Source organism: the organism of the source record quoted next, unplaced genomic scaffold, assembly GCF_019419815.1.
Source record: "Pyrus x bretschneideri cultivar Hongxiangsu unplaced genomic scaffold, Pyrus_bretschneideri_v1 Contig38, whole genome shotgun sequence".
NCBI lineage: Eukaryota > Viridiplantae > Streptophyta > Magnoliopsida > Rosales > Rosaceae > Pyrus > Pyrus x bretschneideri.
Genome location: NW_025999701.1, coordinates 674,114 through 681,844, shown reverse-complemented (window position 1 = coordinate 681,844; position 7,731 = coordinate 674,114). Strand labels below are relative to the sequence as shown.

At 36.8% G+C, this 7,731-nt stretch overlaps 1 long non-coding RNA gene across 1 annotated transcript; it reads left to right on the top strand.

The window, feature by feature from the left end:
* Window positions 1-250: 250 nt before the first annotated feature.
* On the top strand, window positions 251-1,462 carry LOC125468425. The gene is made up of 3 exons (XR_007250800.1): window positions 251-728; window positions 999-1,092; window positions 1,252-1,462. It is a non-coding gene; the product is annotated as an uncharacterized LOC125468425 (long non-coding RNA).
* The last annotated feature ends 6,269 nt before the right edge of the window (window positions 1,463-7,731 follow it).

The following is a 7,731-nucleotide window of genomic DNA, read 5'->3' as shown; positions in this document are numbered from 1 at the left end:
TTAAACTTTGATAGTTAAACTAGTCCTAAAGAAAGTAAAGTTCAAATATAATTAAATTGCCTTTTTTCTTTCTCTCCTTCCGTGAGAGACCTTATCTCCTCTGCAAGAGTTTTCTTCCCCTTTTGGTGAGGGTCTTCATCTTGCCCACCTTCTCAGGCGCTGACTCTGGCTTTGGCTGGAGTCAGTTGCCTCTTTTCCTTTTCTTCTTCTGTTTTCTTATTTTCTCCCATTCTTTGTTGTGTTCTTCTCTTTCCTTTTCTTCTTCTGTTTTATTCTTCTGATGCTTCTCCCTATTTTTCCTTCAGGCCTGTCTTCTTCTTCATCTTCCGTTGGTATTCCTTTCCCCATCCCTTCCTCAGTCCGATCTTCAACCGTTCCTTTTGAGTTCGTGTGTAGAGTTGGGGTGTTGGTCCTGGCTCGGGTGTTTCCCACACCATCATGTTCTCCTTATTGTCTGTTTTTTTTGGCAGTGTTACTCGTGAGTTTCCCCGAGCTTTTTCCCAGTAGCTGGCTAATCCCTCTTTGGTACCAACTATCACCTGTTAGTGCTGTGATCTGATTGCTGTTCAGGGTTGGCGGTGGTGTCTAAGATGACGTTACTCAATGGTGTATAACGTTTCCTGTGGCTGGCCTGGATCTTTGTCGGTGGAGGAGTTTTCAGCAGAAGCTTCTCGATTGGCTCTTGGGTGTTTTTTTGGGTTTCACTGTTGTGGGGCCTCCTTTTTTCTGTTGGTTTCGGCCCTTTTCTGTTTGTTTATAGTTGTAGTTGAGCCTTTGGTTTGCTTGTACTTTTAGGCTTCTCGTTTTAATAAAAGTTGAGGGAGTTTTGATTGTAATTTTGCTACAGTCAAAATTTTTCCAAAATAAAAATAAGAATAAAAAAAAACAAGTAAAGTTCAATAGTTTGAGAAGAAAAAAAACCAAAGCTCCTTTAATACTCATAAAGTGAAAACTAAATACTAAATTTGAAAACTCAAAAAGAAGCTTTTAATTTTCAGGTGGTGACTGCTTATGAGGTTAGGGATAAGCCCTCAACGTTGAAGGCAGAGGATTAGGACTGGGTTGTGGTGGTTTTCGTCTTGTTGAGATTTAGTAAGTGGAAATTTTCAGTTCTAAGGTTTTAATTGCACTAAGAAATTGTTATCTTGGTCATTGAGATTTTAGCTTTCTGAATTTCTTTTATGTGACTTTTGAAAGCGCATTCTAGCTGATATGTATTGTGTTGTTTGTGTATGTTGCCTTGTGATGCAGTTATGGGGTTTTTCATGCGATTCGAAGATGATAATGTGGAGTCAACAAAGATTGTGAACCCGTGGAATGTGAAGATCATCTTAGTTGGTTGGTAGAATTTATTTGATTTAATGTGCTACCCGTAAAAGTTCCACTGAATTATGCTTGTAGGAAAAAACAAATTAATTGTCTTAATTTGCTACTACGATGGAAAAAAAATTGTTCCCTTTAATTTATGCTTGTAGGAAAATCAGAATGATTCAACGTTAATGGTTTGTTAGACCCTTGGAACCATTATGCACACAAGTAGTTAATTAGTTACCCCTTCCTTTGTGCTTTAATTATCTTGATTTGTATCGCTACAATGAAATAGGATTGTTGTTATTTACCTGTAAGAATTTCACTGTATTTAATACGTATATTTACCAAAATAAAAGTACACGGGATGGGGGGAATTGCTCGTGAATTTCTGAGATTGGTCTTGATTGTATCATGGTTTGCACAAATTGGTTACATATGTTGTGAAGCCTACGTACCAAATAATTTTCACACACCGTATCATTATTTAGTACAGATGAGCAGAAACCAAAACCCCCCATTGAATTCCTTGGTTTTTGAACTCAATGCCTAATGGTAATCGTATTCTTCAAGTCGAAGATATAATCAGAACAAAAGACTGTTGTGATTCAGTCATTTTCCATCCAAATGCATACGACAAATAATTGTGGATATATTATTATGCTTAATTGCTTATCCTTCGCCAACATAGCAGAATCTGGAATGATCAACGGTTGCCCTGGATTTTATAAAGATGACGTGCCTACCAGTCAACAGAGGGTAGCCGTGCGCACTCTTGGCCTTCCAGAAGGACTGAAGAGAGAAAACACTAGGGTCTTATTAACTACATATGTGTCAATTCGTCGCAGTTGTTGGTATATGGCCTTCCCAAATTATCAACCACAAGAATCCTTTTAATCTTATCTTTGACTTGTATGAAACTGGTAGGCCGGGAACAAAACTTCCACGGGTCATGTTTGTTTTCTGCCTAATTAACACTGTACCAGGTTGATGTTTATTTTGTTCGCAACATTACACCCTCGCAATCTATCGTTGATGGAACCACATTAGTTTCAAGTGATGGAGGAAGCTTTGAGCATAAAAATTGGTAAAAAATAAGCGTGTAAATAGTATAACCTTGTAATATTGGATTTGGATCCTCTCCTGAGCCAATGGAGAGGATCGACCTGACCAATAATCGTGGGCCGTTTGATTTTTATTCAACGACTATAATTATTATAACTTTAAAGGAACCTCCTTATTTGTAACTGTTGGATAAAATCCAACGATCCACGATAGTTGGTCAGGAGGATCCTCTCCATTAGCTCAGGAGAGGATCCAAATCCTATAATATTTAGTTTGCTGCCGCCTATTGCATAGATGTTGTTGAAAATAGAATGCATAAAATGGGGTCCATGTGGTGCATTTATTAATTGATGTTTCACTTGTAAACTTGGTGGCAATTGGGTTTTGTTCCGCAATGAGTAATCTATGTTTCCACAATGTTGTGCTCTCTCTTTTTGAACAAAGTTGAGGTTGGAATAATCCATTACTTATAAGTATATGCAAGATCCGTTCTTTTCTTAATGTGAAATTTATAAAAAAAAGATAAAGTATAAAAAATATAAAACCAATTGGTTTCAACTGCTCGTTGGTTGAAGCTGACTGTTTACCTGAATTAGGACATGCTTCATGTGATTCCTTTCCATGAGGAAACTAGATTGTTTCGGCTGAGCCAAAGTAGTCTCACTTCCCAACTTTATAACCACAGACACTGTGCTTGGCCTATCGTCAGGATGATGTTGCGCACATAAGAGACCAATGTGGATGCAACGCAACACTTTCAATAGTGTGCCTGAGCTTCCTAAGCATGCATCAGTCAGTTCGAAAGAATTCCCTTCATTCCACAATCTCCATGCCCGAAACAAATCAAAATCCTTCGTCAATTACTGTTCCAATAAGAATGAAAATTCATGATACTTACATATTGACGAGGAATAGTAGTTTGGTTCGGGGGAAATACTATACGGCAATATTACGTGCCACTGCAAGGGAAATGGTCAATATGGAACAATAAGCACTCATCATAAACGAAAAACAAAGACCACCCATAAAAATTTTGTCCTTGAGCTCCCTGACTACTGATTTGATCAAGCAAAAGATTAGAAGCAGAAGGAAAAGATCTCTGTGGTTCATAATCATAACGATAAGACCATATACCAACAACCGTAAAGACCTCATACAGAAGATAATTTGGGAAGGCCCTGTGGTTTCATTCATCAGAAATAGAAGGGAGGGATCCATAATTACTACTAGTAATGAACTATGATCTTTACTAGCAGATCCAAGTTTAACCAAGTTGCTCAAGAACAGTGTGCTCCGCCCTCTCCATATTTTAGATGAATTTAGTGTAATTATCTTATCTCTTCTCCAAAAAAAAGGTGAAAGAAAATGAAAATTTCATACCTCCTCCTGGTTTCTTCTGGAACAAATTCACGTCATGCCACATATTTGTGCCACTATACCAGTCATTGATATCTGTTAAGGTAGATGAAAATCAACTCAAGGATCTACAGTTTTACTGCCTCAACTAAACTAAGAGACTTGAGCATTTTGGCTCAATTTTTTTTTTTTCAGATTTGAGCTCAACTGATTCTGAAATTTCAAAAGAGAGTAAAAAGTAGAAATTGGGGTTGGACTACTTACCGTTGGGAGTCGCAGATTGTCAAGACAGACAAAGGAAGCGGATTTGTTATTTCTTATGCGACATCCAAATACGAGATCATCACTGTAATCACCTGTTTGTTTTCACAATGATTGTGCTCTCTCTCTCCCTTGTTTGGTTATTTGGTTGCGGATAATTACACTATTGGGCAAGTCCAATTTGCACATGTTTCACAATGGTATGAGCCGTTAAGAAATGGAGTGTTCCTCCAAGGGTACAAGTCTGAGCCTCGAAATTTTGTACTCATACATTTACGCGTACTTGACAAGATTTAAATGAATTTTGGATGAATTTCATGTGACCCTAAACCTGACCTATAAGATTAAATTAACACATAACTTGTTCACTAAACCAAATAATTAACCACTAACCTGAAAAAATCATGCTTGCTAGGGTTGAAGTTAAGAGTCTTCTGCTACGCGCCAATCTCTGAATGCAACTACTCAGTTCTATGTAGCGTGAGGCACTTATATTGCATATCAACTGAGAGTGCAGGGACCCTTTATTTATACTGCATGCAGTGGTGATCAGTAAGACGATTCCCCTAATATCAATCCTTATCAAACTCAACCTTATCACTACTTTACCCAAGTGTTTATATCAGTAAGCACATCTATCAATATATATGTTTATCAGGAGTGTCAAAGCTACGAAACCTAAATGTACACACTCAAAAATAGCTTACAAACACTGTTACACTCAATCTCTATGATCCCAACCTTCAAACACACGTGAAACAAGTGTGCAGCTTTCTTAAGTCTTACATTCTCCCACTAGGGCTAACACTTGTTTATCACGTTATCTCCATATTCGTGATCATACTTAAATGGCCACGAGTTTGATCTCAACAAGATCCTGAGTTCATGTTTTTGTCATTACTGAGTATTCAGAGAGAACTAAAAGGATTTGCATTCAATCTTTATGAATACCATCCCATAATCACATCCGTGAAACTCAGTCAGACATAAAACACCATTATGATATGAACTACACCTAAATATGACTGGACATGTACTATAACACATTTAACATGTGGTCCTCTTCATGACTGCCCATTGCAGTCTTTCTTCATGCTTCGTATCAAAGACCTTTTGTTGCATCTTAAAACAAGAAGTTAAATTGTCATCCTGATATATACAATGTATATCATCATAACTAAACCTTAGGGAAAAACTTAATCAAACAACAGTAGTTAAGAAAATTCAATAACAGTGTCTCAATGCATAAACAAAGCCGTCTAGAAGAGGACATAACATGCAATTGCTCATGTCTTTTGGATGCTAGCAGTATATCATCCACATAAAGTATCATAAGTTGCTCCTATAGATTTTCAAATATATACAAGCATCAGATGGATTTTCTGCGAAGCCAGACAACACGATGAAACTTCAAGTACCATGCCTGTTTCAATCCATAAATGGATTTCTTAAACTTGCAAATCCTGTTTTCTCTCCCTTCCTCTTTTAATCCTTCTAGTTGCACCATGTAGATATCCTCTTCCAATTCACCATTCAAGGAAGTTGTCTTTACATCCATTTGATGTAAAAACAAGTTATTATTGCCATTACAACTCTGAAAGTATCCTTAGTAGATAGTTTCTTTATAATCAATTTCCTCTCTCTGAGTAAACCCCTTAGCCACCAATCTTGCCTTGTGTCTTTCTACATTACCTTTAAGTTCCTTTTGGTTTTAAATACCCACTTACAACCTATTAGTTTGACTTATTCACTCGGCTCTACAAGACTTCATACTTCATTTTACTCCAATGAAGAAAGCTCACTTTTCACAGCTTCCATCCACTTGTCTGCCTTTATTCTCGAAATAACTTCTTTTTAGTTATCTGGATCATCGAACTTTGACATATTGAATTCTGTTTCTGCCATATACACGAAGTCAGCTGAGTGTGTTGATTTTCTAACCCTAGTTGACTTTCTCCAGGGCACGAAATATTATTGACAACTTCAGCTTCTTGGTGTCCTCGCTGATCATTGTCATCTACAACTGCTGCTTCAATATTTGCTATAACCACTCTTGGTTGTTACTCTCCATGGGTTGATGCTTCAATTTCATTTCCTAAGTTCATGGCTCGATCATCATCAGTGTCACATTCTTTGCTTAGATCAGTGATCTCAACCTATGTTGTTGTAGGCTGATGATGATCCATTTCATTTTCTTCTCCATTCCCCATTTCTCCCTCTTCTTCAAAACAAAATCATTAGTTCTAATACTTGAATCAGTATCCATCTGTAACTCCAAGAATAATGCCTTTCTAGTTTCAACAATCTTCATGTTGTGATTAGGGCAATGGAATCGAAACTCGTTAGATCTCTCAGCATATCCCATGAAGTAACAAGAGTGTCTTGGGATCAAGTTTCTTGCCATTAGGGTTATAAATCTTGGCTTCGGCTTTTCATCCCCAAACATGTAAGCAATTTAGACTAGGTCTTTTACATGTATGTCCAAAGTTTGAAAAGGGTTTTTAGGTACTCGATTAACAATATAGTTGGTAGTTTTGACTGCCTCTCCCTATAGAAATAATGGCAAATCAACCTTGCACATCATACTTCTAACCATGTCCATCATCGTCCTATTTCTTCTTTCTAAGACCCTATTTTGCTTAGGTGTCCCAAGGGTTGTGTACTGAGCTACGATGCCATGACTTTGAAGATACAATGCAAATGGTTTTGGTTGTCTGCCAGTTTCACTTTGCTTGACATAATACTCGCCTCTTCTATCAGACCTAACAACTTTGATCTTTCTTTCCAATTGGTTTTCAACTTCAATTTTAAAAATTTTTAAAACTTCAAAAGCTTTTGACTCCTTAGAGATCAAGTACATAAAACAAAACAGGAAAAATCATTGTTATAAAATACTTGTTCCCATCAATTGTTTTGTAGGAAATGGACCACAAATGTATGTATGAATGATCTCCAGAAGTTGTTTGCTTTTGGTTGATCCTTCCTTTCTTGAATTAGTCATTTTCCCTTAATGCATTCTATGCAAATTTCAAAATCATTGAAGTTTAAGGGTGGTAAAATGTCATTTTGATTAAAAGATCCATCCATGTTTTTGAAATATGGCCGAGCCTTTTGTGCCAAAGGTGAGATGATTAAAGGGGTTTTGAGGGATTCTTTTCAACATTAAAGACTACATTATCGACATTTAGTTTAAATTAAAAACATACGTTACTCATAAAACCAGCGCCAATATGAGAAGAATTATAAATAAAAAAATGTTGAAACCAATATTATTTAGTAAAATAATACCCTAACAAAACAAGTTTTGAAACTAAAACTAACTTCCTTTTTCATGAAAGGTACATAAGAAACATTTTCTAAATCTAAATAAAAAACCAAATTCTAACTTAAATCTAACAGTCCCGAAAGCTTTGACTTGAACCCTTCTTGCATTACCCACCAAGACTGTCACTTCATCTTTATTTGGTGTTCTCTTTATTGTGAAGCCCTGCAATGAATTCGTGACATGAATAGAAGAGCCATAGTCAAGCCACCATGCATTACTAGGTAGGTCAACTAAATTAGACTCAAAATACACAAAAAGGGTAACTATTTTGTGACGATTAACATATGCCGCACAACCAAAAACCCGAGGTTCAACATGGAGAGTGGAGGGAAGGAAAGCATGATCAGACAACATGGTCAAGGGTGTTCTAAAAGAGAGAACATGTGATGGCTTCGATTAATGAGATCAATAGCATA